Source organism: Ambystoma mexicanum, chromosome 8 (genome assembly GCF_040938575.1).
Source record: "Ambystoma mexicanum isolate Mex_15411 chromosome 8, UKY_AmexF1_1, whole genome shotgun sequence".
In the NCBI taxonomy this organism is placed as follows: Eukaryota; Metazoa; Chordata; class Amphibia; order Caudata; family Ambystomatidae; genus Ambystoma; species Ambystoma mexicanum.
Genome location: NC_090929.1, coordinates 1,379,145,861 through 1,379,160,484, shown reverse-complemented (window position 1 = coordinate 1,379,160,484; position 14,624 = coordinate 1,379,145,861). Strand labels below are relative to the sequence as shown.

At 46.5% G+C, this 14,624-nt stretch overlaps 1 protein-coding gene across 1 annotated transcript in view; it reads right to left on the bottom strand.

Annotated features, from left to right (window-relative positions):
• Positions 1–14,624, bottom strand: part of DHX32 (DEAH-box helicase 32 (putative)) — an 864,748-nt gene that overhangs the window by 770,028 nt on the left and 80,096 nt on the right. The window lies entirely within an intron of this gene.

Here is a 14,624-nt window from a genome sequence, read left to right as displayed (position 1 = left end):
CCGAGGAAAAATGTTGGAGGGGATGTGGGGAAGATGGCTCAGTAACCCACATATGGTGGGAGTGTCCCATTATTAGGCCTTTCTGGAGCGATGTTGAGCAGGCCCTCTCTCAGTCGCTGGGGGGGAGCCAATCAGGACCTACGTGAGATTCTACTGGGAAAGAGAGGGTTGGGGGGTGAAGAGGAGAGGAAAGATAGAACCAAGGCAAACGTTATTTCCACGTTAGCCGCAATGGCCCTCATCGCCCAGAGGTGGAAGAGCCCAACAGTCCCGACAGAGCAAGAGTGATTAAGAAAAATGTGGGATATAGTCTCGATGGAATGGGCATCTTATGCAGCTAATAACAAGTTGGAGAACTTCTCAGCAGACTGGGGAGAGACATTGGCCTACTTGAAAGGGGAATTCAGGGAGCAATGGTGCCCCCAGAGACTCAAGCTCTTGGACATCTACGGTTAAAGAGTTGCGGGGGATACGGCTGGGCGGGAAGATCCATTGGCGCTATGGCAGGGTGGGGGGGTTCAGTTTGAGGCTGGTTCTTGTTTTGCGTTCTCTTCTTTTCCTTTCTCCTGTCTTTGATTATTATGATGAAAACATTAAAAAGGAAGTTTTTAAAAAAAAAAGACCACATCATCCATGTATAGGACCCAAGCCAGATCTTCCTTATCTAATTTTGGCGGGAAAGCCAGAACTGTGGCTTGCAATGTTTGCATGTCCGCCATGTACAGGATGAACAGAAATGGGGTCAGGGACCACCCTTGTTTGATGCCTTTAGAGGTCCTGATCTTGTCTGTTTTTTCTCCTCCTTTGGATAAGATTATTTGTATTGTGGTGTCTGTGTAAAGTTCTTGTATTGCTTCCAGTAGATCTTCTGGGCAATTTCAATTCTTTAATTGTGTCCATAGGAGGTCTCTGCAGACCGTGTCAAAAGCCTGTTCCAGGTCTATAAACCCTAGGTACAGGGTCCCTTTTGTGTCTATTACTCTTGCTTTTAGTAGTTTTATCAAAAACAGGTTCAAGGAGGTTCCAACTCCCTGCATAAAGACCGTTTGACGATTGTCGGAAATATATTAAAAGTATTTCCTTTTTTTTAAAGAATTACTCTTTGCATGGATTCTCCATCTTTTTGTTAAAGAGTACATTGATAACCTTTCAGCCAGTTATTTTATCTCTGACATAAGGCTCAGACCCTTTCCATCTTAGTGATCATAGACGTATTTGAGTTCTTTATGTTTCTTACATTTTTCCTTAATTCCCTTTTCCTATTATATACCATCTCATCAAATCTATGTGTCCTCTCTTTATACCTTGATTTGCTGACTGTAATTTCTTGATTTCCTTTGAGATACATTTTTTTTAAATCCCTCCAATTCAAAGATTCCTGTTTTGTCCTCTATTGCTTTATTACACACTTACATATTGTCATGGGTTTTGACCCATGTTGAATCAATAGACTAGGTAGATGTGGGGATGAGCTGTCGCCGCCCATTATTCTATCCCAGAACAAACTAAATCAATAGACTGGGTGGATGTGGGGATGAGCTATCGCCGCCCACATTCACGCCAGAATAGGAGAACTGCGCAGTTGGCACGAGACCACTCCAAAGATACAACCTTCTTGTGGGGAATTCATTTTCTTAATCCCAAAAATGGTTGCATTACCAGTACTCACCACTATCAGAAAGCCGGCGTTTTAAAACCACCAGACTTTTGTGTAAAACTGAACAAATGAAACAAAACCAGACCAAGGAAAGACTTGCTAAGAGGTGGATACAATGTAAAACTATATTCTGAAATGACTTGAAGGAAGTAATTATTTAATGTATATGTAAAAATTGTAAATGATTTAAACTGGGAACGAAAAATGACATTTAGCTGAAACCTGGCTTAATGAAACTGAATTCTGCCTGACATCTACCCCCACAGGAGTTAAAACCTGCTCAGCCACTCTTCCCCTTGCCAAAAGGAGTTGTCACGTCTCTGATTAGATTAGGGGTGGAGCAGCTGGGGACTACAGGGAGGTGAACAAAGGCCTGTCCTGGACTCAGGCAAATGTTATATTGGGGGCGTTGTAAAAGTGGCTTCCTCTTGGGAGAAGTGGGAGGAGAAGTGCCTCTGGGAGCCACCCGAGCTGGAGGCGGGGACAGGCAGAAGCTTCCCCCATGTGCTTTGGAACCTAAACCACACCCATCTGGGCCAGAGCATAATTTTAAAAAGATAGATAACTCATAGTGCGGGCTTGTCAGAATTATATAAGTAATATCATTATTTTTGTGATTTTTCTGTGAACATTTTGAGATGCGTTAGGACCCTGTGGTGTATTCTGGGGGGTTGCTAGCGGAAAATAGGGTCTCACTCCAAATGTCTGCATGTTAAAAATCTGACACTTCATCAATTAATGTCCATACTCCTTGCGCACATGTGTGTAAATTTGGGTAAATGTCCGATATTGCAAAACCAGTTAAAAAGCGCAAAATGTTGTCATTTTTGAATGCAAGCCCCCAGGAAGATCAGAGGCGGACAATCATGGACCATAAGGAATATATAATGTGCACATGTAATTTCAACAAATTGTATATCTGGGAAGGATGTATTTGAATCAAATATAGATTTGTGGGCAAACTGACCAGGGGAGGTTCCTCTGACCATAAAACCTACAGTATCACTCTGACTCACATTTCCTTCCCCCAATCATGGGACAGGGGAGAATTGGGCCAATGACAAGTAGAGAGGGGCAGGCTTAGCTAGGCCCAGGCACACACCCATTTTCAAAAGACATAAAAAGAGCCACTGGAAGCTAGAGAGGGATTCAAATCCAGTTGCTGCGGAGCGTTTTGCCGGACCACACAACATCCAGAAGATACCAGTTCCAGACTGACTCCAGCTACATACTCCAGAACCTAGAACTTATACTTTACAACCTAAATCAGAGGCCTAAAACCACAAGCTGAGTTCTCTGCAGCAGGCCTCAAATCATTGCAAGCTACTCACAGCCGGGCGAGCTGCTTGAATCCCTTGCAAAGAAATTTTGCTAGGACCAGTGCAGAGATCCATGAGCCGTGCAGAGACCGCTGTATCCGGACAGACCAGACCAGTGCCAGACCAGACCAGACCGTGCAGAACCGCAGACCCAGAGACCAGATCGCTGTGAAGTGCCGCTAGCCTGATTGATCAGATCCGTGACGAGACCCAGTCCTTCCAAATGTATTGTGAGTACAGCTAGGACGGGGCAAAACCAAATCTCTTAGTTTAAAGTAATATAATTCAATCTATTTAACCTCAGTAGAACTGCCTCCTAACTGTCACCTGTCATTTGTAAAGCTGCACCACTGTCATTTGTCAATTCTGCAGCTGCAAAGCGGTCACCTGTCATTTTGAGTTTACTTAAAATCCGAAAAACTACCTTTATTTAATCGTACGTATCTCTGGAACCGTTTGGGCTGCGAACTTGGTTTAACTTTCATCTGAAAGCTTAGAATCTAATCTTTCCAACAAGCATAGAACCGACTTCATACTCCTTATACTTTTTCCGCAATCACGATTCAGGCACTCATGAATTTTCCATTCCATTTCTTACATTGCATAGGGGAGGGGGGTGAATTGCCAGAGAAAAAGTGATTATTTTATCTTTTGCTAAAATCATATCAAGTATTTCTGTACTGCATTTTATTCCTCATTGCTTTTCCCCTGAAATCATAAAAGTAGTTTTGCTACTTTATCCATCCTATACTAACTCCTCATTGATTGTAAAGAAGTGAGCTAGTGCCAGATTACCCATTGTTGATCAACATCATATGCCTAAATGTACTATCAGATATTAATTTATTATAAAGTGTGATATATATATATTGTTTAAATTCTCAAATAAACATTTTAAACTTGCAAAACAGAACTACTTCTTGGCTCAGTGGGGTCAGGGGGATTCTAAGAGAGGGGTGTTATATAGGGGTAGTCATCCAGAACTCATGAACTGGACATAAAGATATATCAATAAGGGTTTCCATTCAGTATCCCGGACTAGGCATTGACTTAGCTGTAGTGTTGAATTGAATCTTCTTACAAATTGGGGGCTCGAGCCGGACGTCTGGGTTAGATCTATCACTTGAGCAGCTTAATACAGTGTGCTAACTGACGGGATACATACATCCGGTCGGATCACCACGCTGTTTTACGCTGTAAAGCACTCTTCAAAGGGACACTCTAAGGAAAAGGTCTGTTTTGCAAAAAATAAAATACTAATTTCTGTAAGTCAGGACAGAGATCAATCTCTAGAATGACGACCTTGGTAGACATGAAAATAGCGAGGGAGCACCTCTTACATAAGTTATTTGTGAGAGGTGAGTGGACTCACCAGGACCAAACGGTCTGGTTGCAGGCCATCGCGCAACAGGTCACTGAAACAGGGTCAGACATATGGAGAGATCAGGGTCCATTACATGTGGCCCTGAGTGAACTATATATGGCTCCTAAAGCCAAAGATGAACAGAATAAGATTTCCAGGATAGCGGCATACCTGTACCTATATATGGGAGACATGCAGGATAAATCTACTGAAAGCCAAGATCTGGCAAATAGGTGACAGATGGCGTTAGAGAAGGTCCAATCTGACCTGGTCTCTTCTGAGCAGAGGCTGCAGAGGAGCCAGGAGTTAGAAAATGATAGTAGGCAGTATATCATTAAAATAAAAGAGGATATGGACATCCTGCAACAGGAAAAGGCTGACCAGGATACCAGATATCTGGCCTTGCAAAAGGAGTACCAAGAAGGTTTGGACTCCCTACTACAGAGCCAGAAAAAGCTGGAGCAACAATTAGATTTCAATAGGTTATGTGCTGAGCAGGTAGTCACCCTGCAAAGCCACCTAGATAGGGAAAAGGAAGAAAGCAATAAATTGATTCTGAAAGACCTGGATACCCAGGCAGAGTTTGATCAGGAGCGCCAGAGAGCTGGTGCCTTCGAAAGGCAAAGGGACGACCTGGCGGCACAGATGCAGACTCTTAGTCAGGAAAGGGACACCTTATGCCAGGAGGTCTGCCATTTAAAAAGGAAAATGGAAGACAATCACCTGGCCCTCCAGGGACTTGGTGACCTCCAAAAAGAACACCAGAACTTGTTAGAGCACACCAGGAGGGCGGAGGAGGCTCTGGCAAGAAAGGAGCAGGCCAGTAGGGAAGAGACTCAGGAGGTAACCCTCCTGCAGCAAAGACTGGCCCAGTACTCCAGGACCAATCAGGAGGCACAGAGAGAATATGAGGCTCTCTGTCAGCACAATGATAGGCTCCAACAACAGGTAGCGATGCAGGAGAGACTGATAGAGTCTAGTAAGGCCTTAACTGAGGAACTGAAAGCGCAGGCTCTTGCATTGCAACAGGGAGTAGGGGCGGATAGAGACCAGGTTCGCTGGGAGAGGGAGACTCCTGAGCATAACCTCAGGAGCCCTAGTACCAGAGGCCTTCATATCTCTCAGTCCCTGGACTCTGCCACCCCCATGTCCCCTCGCGCACATGAGCACCGGGCCACAGGGATGGCAGATTACTATCCAACCAGAAGTATGGGGCTCATAGGCCAGTACCTCCCAGGAATGGAGGGGCGGGCATCCGGGTATGGGCACCCAAGCACAGTGCAATTTAGTGGGGAACCCCAGGAGAGTAGGCCCATTAAGGGCATCCTGAAAACTCCTGCCCAGTTAGGTCAGTGGGGGGGGGTACCCATCAAATCCTGGCAGCAAGGAGGAATCTGAAGACTCCTCTGAACGGCGCAGGACACAGGAGACCAGGTCCCCACATTCTGCCAGCCATTCCCAGGCTCGCAGAATCCGGGAAAACCTGGAAGATCAGACAGGAACCTCTGGGAGCAGTGCCTCTGAGTCAGAGGATGAATGGACCAGGGTTACCCGAACCAAAAAGGCCAATAAGGCAAAAAGGGCCTTGCTTAAGGACCCATTGAAGCAAATAAAGGCAATAAGGAGTGTCATCACGCCTTATCATAAGAACGCCAAGTATTCCGTTTGGGAACACTTGGAGCTCTATGAGCAAATGATGGAGACTTTCCATTTGAAGGACAGCAGTAGCTGCATCCAGTACGTCAAATGGACATTCTACCCAGAATACTCCAGTTTCTTTGCGGGGCTGGAGGACCAAAATCATTTAAGATGGTCCACCTATAAGGCGGCCATCTTGAAACATTTTTCTGTTCACAGAAATTCTCAAGAGGCTCGCAAGGCAGCCTACAATTTGCAATGTGGGGAGGATCAGGCCCCACAAGAGTTTGTGCAAGAATTAAAACGTGCTTTTGCGCAGACCACCAGAAGGGTGCGCACGGATAGCAGAGAATTTATCAATACGTTTTTCCATGCCTTACCCAAATACATAATGACCCAGCTCGTGAGAGATTTTCATGAGAAAAGATCTTTAGACTGGATCATTGAACAGGCTACCCGGATCTATGAGGTCCAGAAGCCTATCGAAAATAAAAATAACGCGCCGAAAAACCCCAAAACCAACAGCACCCCTGCTGCTGCCAAGGTGGCAGAGGTAAAGGTTGCCCCCGTTTTAGATTTGGAGATGGGGGGGCCTAAAAACCTGCCTGCACCAAATAATTCACAGCCCAGAAGGCCCTCGGGCCAGTCACAGACAGGGAGTCGAGGAGGTAGTCCCACAAATGGGGTCCCCCGCCCCCCTGACTATGTAAGTCCCCGCTACAAGGGAAACTGACCAATCCTGGGTTATGTGTGGACTCCTCCAGCCCAAGGGGGGGATCCAGCCAAGCACCTGACCCGGGGAACTTCCCTCCTAACTACCCCCAGGAGGGCAGAAATTCACCAAATCCTGGGCAGAACTTTTTCCCTAGGTATCCACCCAATTTCCAGCCCCAAAATCATCCATCCTTCTTTCCCCAATTCCCTGAGCCCAGACAACCTAATCCGGGAGAGGGGAGGCCAAGGGTGGAGGGGTACCAAAATCTTCCCAACCAGGGGTATTACCAGAGAAGGGATAGCTACCCTTCCCGGGATCAGCCCAGGGCAGAAAATAGAGCCCTGTATCAGCCTGAGCGGGTTTCACAACTTGAGCGCCAGGTCCAAAATATGGCACGAGATCTGGGTCACATACTGAGGGCTCAACAGAACCGCAGAATGCCCCAAACTCTGGACCTGGTGCTCCAGAACAATGACGGGGGCAGCACCCCGATAACACACCAGTTCCCAGGGAGGAGGCACAAGGGGAAGGGGGGTGTAAAGCCTTGGAGGAAGCTTCCTTCCCAACTTGTAAACAGCCCCTGGAAAACCAGGAACCGGAAACAAAATCTCCTACCCCTGAAAGCCTGCCTCCCAAGGAGCAATTTGATTGAGAGGGATCCTCAGAGGATCCTGGGGAAAGGATCTTCTCCTTTAGAGATGGGGGAACTCCTCCCAAGGAAAAATGGGTCCCAAGGGATGCCAATTCAGACTGGGGAGGTGTGGAGACTGAGCTACCGCCGCCCATCATCTCATCCCAGAACCGACAATACCAAAATACCCCGGTTCAAACCCATCCTGGTGACTGCCTCCAAAAAGGGGGGGCGGCCCAGAACCGGAACCAGGGGAACCCACAATGGCTCTGATCTCCAGTTGCCAACTTTTTCTTTCAGATTCCCAAGACTCTCCACAGAATTCTGCCCAAATCTCTTCTCTAGCAATGTCCAAAACCAGAAAGTTAGCCCACCAGTTGTCCAAAAATGTGCATTATCTGTGCCCCCTTGAGGAGAAGGAGGGAAGATACTATGCTCCGGTACAAGTACAGGGGCAGGGTACAATTTTGGCACTGGTGGACACTGGATCCCAAGCTACCCTTCTGTCCAAAAGGGCCTTTGAGGAACTAAATGCAGGAAGGGGGGAGAATTACCGAATTCCTCTCACCTCTCTTCCTGACAACTGCAGAACTTTGACGGGAAGGAAATTCCCGTTGAGGGGACTGCAGACTTGGACATTAAAATTGGGCGACACAAGGTGAAACACCCGATCATAGTAGTGACTCCAGAGGGCACCCCTTGCTTACTAGGGAATGACCTCCTGAGAAGGTTGCCACCCCTAATAGATTGTGTAAACAAGGTCCTCTGGACCCAGACTAGCCGACCAATAAAATTAAAACAGAGTGTCAACCATGTTAGTTTAAACGCCACCTGCCACATGGTTGAACAAAAATCTGACCAAGTAGAATTTCACTTCCAGAACAACCAAATTCCAGACGTGACAGTAATAGCAGTAGGACAACAGACTGGTGATGGGGGGTCCTCTCTATTTCTGAAAATCAACCTTCCTTCCAGTTTAAGGTGGTATTCCACACTGGAAGGAAACACCCTGAAATTCTTTACTAATCCACAATCAGAAACTCCCACTCCTATAGTCCAGAAAGATGTGAAATCAGCTCAGAGCCTGGCTGATATCCAGCAAATTGGAGAGCAGTTGTTCATCCCTGTCCAGTTAAATGATGGGAAGGACTCTGTTCTCTCTCGAGTGTGTGTGAACAACGGTAAGAGCTTCATCAGCGAAGCCATGTTCCGCCAACTCCCAAAAGATCCAGCCATTCCCACATTCAAACTGATAGACAAATGGGAAATGGACATGGAAGCACCTAATTCCAAACAGCTCCTGCCAAGTAGGTGTATGCTCAAAATCTCCATTGGCAACAAGAGCATAGTCCATAATTGTTGGGTCGTGCGAGACGGCAGTGACATTCTCAATCGCTTTGCCATTAGTTTGGACCTAATAAACTTCAAAGCTTGGTCCCGATTAGCAGATAATCCCATGGGCTTTGATGATCCAGAAAAAGCATTTAGGTCAGTTCAATTGCTACTTTATGCAGTTGAAATTCAGATCAAAGAGGAAGCCACCATCCCAGAAAGGACCCGACAATTCTCCCTGGAAGTGAAAGTTAAAAGAGGATAAAAATTGCAAAACCCTGATGCTTATATCCATCTAAATGCTTCTCTCCAACAGCAACGGTTAGGGGTAAACCCAACACCATTAGTCAACATAGAACATGACACCATTCCAATAGAGGTGGATAACAGCGACTTAAAGAGTATTACTCTAGCCGCAGGCACCATTATTGGAATGGCGGTTGATGACCGACATTTTTCCATCGATTTAGGAAATGAACTGTTAGGACCAATCCCCAAGGACTGTTTTGACAGTGACAGTGATGACAATACAACACCAGACAGGATTTTTACCCGGCATTGGGGGAACTTCCTGGTGTACACTTCCTGCCCCTATGGTAAGGAAGATGTGACTTGTGACTTCAGGAGGGATGAGGTGATTTTCCAGGTCCATGAGGGTTGCCTTTCCAACCTGAGGCCTCCAGTCCAAATCAGCACTCTGACCAGGGACTTCTCCACCCAGCTGGAGGAGGCCGCTGAGATAGCCAAACCAGAAGTCTTTCCAGGCTTCAGGCAGATGGTGGAAGAGAGAGTCAACCTAGCTGATGCCTGTGTGACTCTGGAACAAAAGCAAAAGTTGAAACAAGTTTTCTTGGCTTTCCAAGATCTCTTTGCGGTAGACTCATATGACTGTGGCCGCACCGACATCCACACAACAACAATTCCCACGGACCCTGGAATGACTCCAGTGTTTGTGAAGCAATATCGTTTGCCTCTCGCATCCATGGAGTCCCTTACTGATATAATTAAGAACCTTGAGTCCCGGGGAATAATCCGTCCAGTTCACAGCACCTTCAATAACCCGGTGCTGGGAATATTGAAGCCAAACGGCCAGTGGAGACTCTGCGCCGACCTCAGGGAGCTCAACAAATGGGTCCATACTTCCCAATGGCCTCTGCCCTACATTGACCAAGGGCTGGCCCAGATTCAGGGGTCACACGTATTCACTGCAATACACCTGACCAATGGATACTGGACTGTGCCTGTCAGTAGGGAGGACCAATACAAGCTGGCTTTTACCTTTGGGGGCCAGCAGTACACATGGACCCGGACTCCCTTCGGATACCTCAACTCCGGCAATGAATTCAACATTTTCCTACACAAGGCCATGCCCGACCTGGGTGCAAGGGGTAACCTGGCTTATGTAGATGATGTCCTCATCAAAAGTTCATCTGTGGAGGAACACATAGCGGAGATCCGTTATGTTCTGACCCAGTTGAGGGCCGCCGGAGCAAAACTTTCCTTTCAGAAAGCACAGTGGTGTAGAACCCGTGTTAATTTCTTGGGGCATGAGATTACTCCTCAGGGTCTCTGTCCCCAGGAAAAGAAAGTGGAAGCACTCCAGAAACTGAAAGACCCCACAACTCTGCAGGAACTAAGGAGCCTCCTTGGACTGACTAATTACAGCAGAAAGTTCATTGAGGGCTACGCAGAGATCACTAGACCCCTGATTCATCTCCTGAAGGGGGGGGTCAAGTGGGAATGGGGTCCAGAACAATCCGAGGCAGTAAGAAAACTCAAAAGAAGCCTCTCACAAGCGCCTTGCCTAGCTTACCCTGTCAGAAACAAGGAGTTCTTCCTGGAGACGGGGTTCTCTAATAAGTGCTTGATGGCAGTATTATACCAAAAGCATGACAAGGTCAATAAAGTAATCTCCTATGCGAGCAAAACTTTATCCTCTGTGGAGGAAAAATTCAACGATTGTGAGAAGGCACTCCTGGCAACGGTGTGGGCATTGAAGAATTACCGCCCGTTTATCCAGGGAGAACACATCATAGTGGAGACTCCACACCAGCCTCTGCAATGTCTCCAAAGTGACAGAATCCGGGCCGGAAATGTGAGTAATTCCGGAATTACTTCCTGGATTCTGTCAATGCAAGGCTTTCCTGTGGAGGTCAGATATGGCCAAAACAAGAAGAGTCCCCTCACGCAAGGTCTGGCTGACTTGCATGATTGTGCCGGAGAAAGCTGTCTCGAGGACGAGAGTCTAAAAATCAAGGACAACATGGAGGCATACCTTAATTCCCCACACAAAGTCTTTGAAGAAGACAAGTGTGAGGGAATGCCCACTGTCTATGTGGATGGATGCTCTTACCATGTTGACAACGACAGGGAGAAACAATTGGTGGCTGGCGTAGGGAATGCATGGATGAAGGAGTTCCCAGAACCCTCCGCTGGATACAAAATTGGTCCCCGAAGTAGTCAGGTGGCAGAATTGATGGCTGTGCATCAGGCCATCCTCACTGCTGTCCAGCATCAACTACACAAACTGGTCATAATCACAGATTCGGATTATGTACGGAACGGGTTCGTGGAGCACCTGGTTAATTGGAAAACCAGAGGCATGTTATGTGCTAATAACAAACTCTTGAAACATGGGAAGTTAATCCAAAACATTGATGATCTGGTCACATCGAATGGGATGACCACCTACTGGAAAAAGATCAAGGGTCATTCCAAAGTAGAGGGACCAGACAAAACTGGAAATGACTTAGCTGATCAGCTGGCCAAAACCGGGGCCATCCAAGGGGATCTAATCAAAATAGAGTCCCTGTTGGAGGTAATCCAGGTCACCGCTATCACTAGGTCCCAGACAAATGCTCACAATTATCTTTCAACTGCCCAATGGAGCAAGGAGACCCCTGATGCTGATTTGATTACAGCTCAGAAGGGGGATCCAATTATTGGTAAGTTTTACCAACACCTTGAGGACCCTGAGAACTTTCCCCTGACGGATACCGATTACATTGGGAAAGAGGACCTAAGAGTGTTGATGAAATGTCCAAAAATGTTCCGAATCCAAGACGGTTTGTTGGTAAGGAAATCCAAAGCTGGCCATGATCAGTGGGTGGTTCCTACCTCATTCCGAAGCCTGATGTTGTCACGCCCATGATGCGGCCACCGCCGGTCATAGGGGGTTTCACACAACACTGGAAATCTTAAGAGAGGTTGCATACTGGCCACACATGGGCCAGGACCTCAACCAATATTTGAAGGGTTGTCTTGTGTGTGCACAATTTCAGCCAACATCCCTCACACACCGGGCACCTCTCCAAAAGAGGGGAATGACACTCCCATGGTCAGATTTGCAAATTGACTTTGTAGGCCCCGTGATTCGCTCTGCTAGGGGGAATAAGTACATGTTGACGGTGACATGCTTGTTTACCAAGTGGGTGGAATGTCTCCCAGCCCCAAATTGCAAGGCAGAAACAGCAGCTGCCCTGATGATTAACCACATCTTTTCCCGTTTTGGTCTACCTCAAAGGATTGAGTCAGACAGGGGTAGCCACTTCACCAGTGAAGTAATGACGAAGATGTGGGAGATACTGGGGGTTAAAAGGAAGCTACACATTGCTTACAGGCCAGCTTCTTCTGGAGCAGTGGAGAGCTATAACAGAACCATTGTGAGCACCTTAAAAAAGTTTGTGGCAGATTCTGGGCCAAGTTGGGATATCCGATTACCTCTGGTCCTAATGGCCATCAGATCTACCCCTTCATCTGCAACTAAAATGTCACCATTTGAGTTGATGACGGGACGCAAGATGGTGCTTCCCCAGCATTTTCTCTACAGGACCCAAGAGCAGACACTGATAAATGCCTCCACAACTCATGAGTATGTGGAGAATTTAAGGAAACACCTTCAACATGCTTTTGCCTATGCTCAGCGGAATCTAGAAAGATCAGCCGAGAGCATGAAGACCCACTATGATTTAAAAACTACCCGAAAGGAATATAAGGTGGGTGATCGGGTCTATCTATACAATTTCCAAAGGAACCAGGCCAAACAGCGAAAATGTTTGCCTACATGGAAGGGACCGTTTGAAATTATAGACAAAATCTCCCCTGTGGCCTACAAGATCCGCATCCCCAAAGGCGGTTTGGCAGAGGGGGAAGACAAGTGGGTACATATAAATCAGCTAAAGTGTTGCCATCCCAGGCACACTCTGCAACAACTGGAGGAATCCACTGGAATCCCAGAGGTGGCCGCTCCAGAGTAATTCAGTTCCAACCCTAAAATATCCCACATATAGTCTCTAAAATATTATACTCTTGTAAGCCACTGTCTTTGAATGATAACTTGTATCTCAAAAGTAAAATGTTAGGTATGTTAAAGTATAAAATGTATATGTCTGCCACACCATTAGTAGTGATGGAAAAATGTCTACGAAAAGGTATTGCCGCTTTTCCTTTGTCGTCCTAGGAGAAAGAAAACCCGGAGACTGGCCAAGAAGGACGATCCGGAGACAGGGAGCAGAGACCCAAGGGGCCCAGGGTACCGCCCAATCCTCCCATCAGGACCAGCAAGGAGAACTGATTGATCGACTGGAGGGAGGAAAAGATGCTGAACTGTGCCACCTACAGGATTGGAAGAAGATAATGGGGACATACCAGCGCAAGGGCTCAAAACCTCCTTTGCACCCGACTTCCCCTCGACTTGAATCAAAGCGCAGTTGGGCAGGGGGATTTGTCATGGGTTTTGACCCATGTTGAATCAATAGACTATGTAGATGTGGGGCTGTCGCCGCCCATTATTCTATCCCAGAACAAACTAAATCAATAGACTGGGTGGATGTGGGGATGAGCTATCGCCGCCCACATTCACGTCAGAATAGGAGAACTGTGCAGTTGGCACAAGACCACTCCAAAGATACAACCTTCTTGTGGGGAATTCATTTTCTTAATCCCAAAAATGGTTGCATTACCAGTACTCACCACTATCAGAAAGCCGGCGTTTTAAAACCACCAGACCTTTGTGTAAAACTGAACAAATGAAACAAAACCAGACCAAGGAAAGACTTGCTAAATGGTGGATACAATGTAAAACTATATTCTGAAATGACTTGAAGGAAGTAATTATTTAATGTATATGTAAAAATTGTAAGTGATTTAAACTGGGAACGAAAAGTGACATTTAGCTGAAACCTGGCTTAATGAAACTGAATTCTGCCTGACATCTCCCCCCACAGGAGTTAAAACCTGCTCAGCCACTCTTCCCCTTGCCAAAAGGAGTTGTCACCTCTCTGATTAGAATAGGGGTGGAGCAGCTGGGGACTACAGGGAGGTGAACAAAGGCCTGTCCTGGATTCAGGCAAATGTTATATTGGGGGCGTCGTAAAAGTGGCTTCCTCTTGGGAGAAGTGGGAGGGGAAGTGCCTCTGGGAGCCACCCGAGCTGGAGGCGGGGACAGGCAGAAGCTTCCCCCATGTGCTTTGGAACCTAAACCACACCCATCTGGGCCAGAGCATAATTTTAAAAAGATAGATAACTCATAGTGCGGACTTGTCAGAATTATATAAGTAATATCATTATTTTTGTGATTTTTCTGTGAACATTTTGAGATGCGTTAGGACCCTGTGGTGTATTCTGGGGGGTTGCTAGCGGAAAATAGGGTCTCACTCCAAATGTCTGCATGTTAAAAATCTGACACTTCATCAATTAATGTCCATAATCCTTGCACACATGTGTGTAAATTTGGGTAAATGTCCGATATTGCAAAACCAGTTAAAAAGCGCAATATGTTGTCATTTTTGAATGCAAGCCCCCAGGAAGATCAGAGGCGGACAAGCATGGACCATAAGGAATATATAATGTGCACATGTAATTTCAACAAATTGTATATCTGGGAAGGATGTATTTGAATCAAATATAGATTTGTGGGCAAACTGACCAGGGGAGGTTCCTCTGACCATAAAACCTACAGCATCACTCTG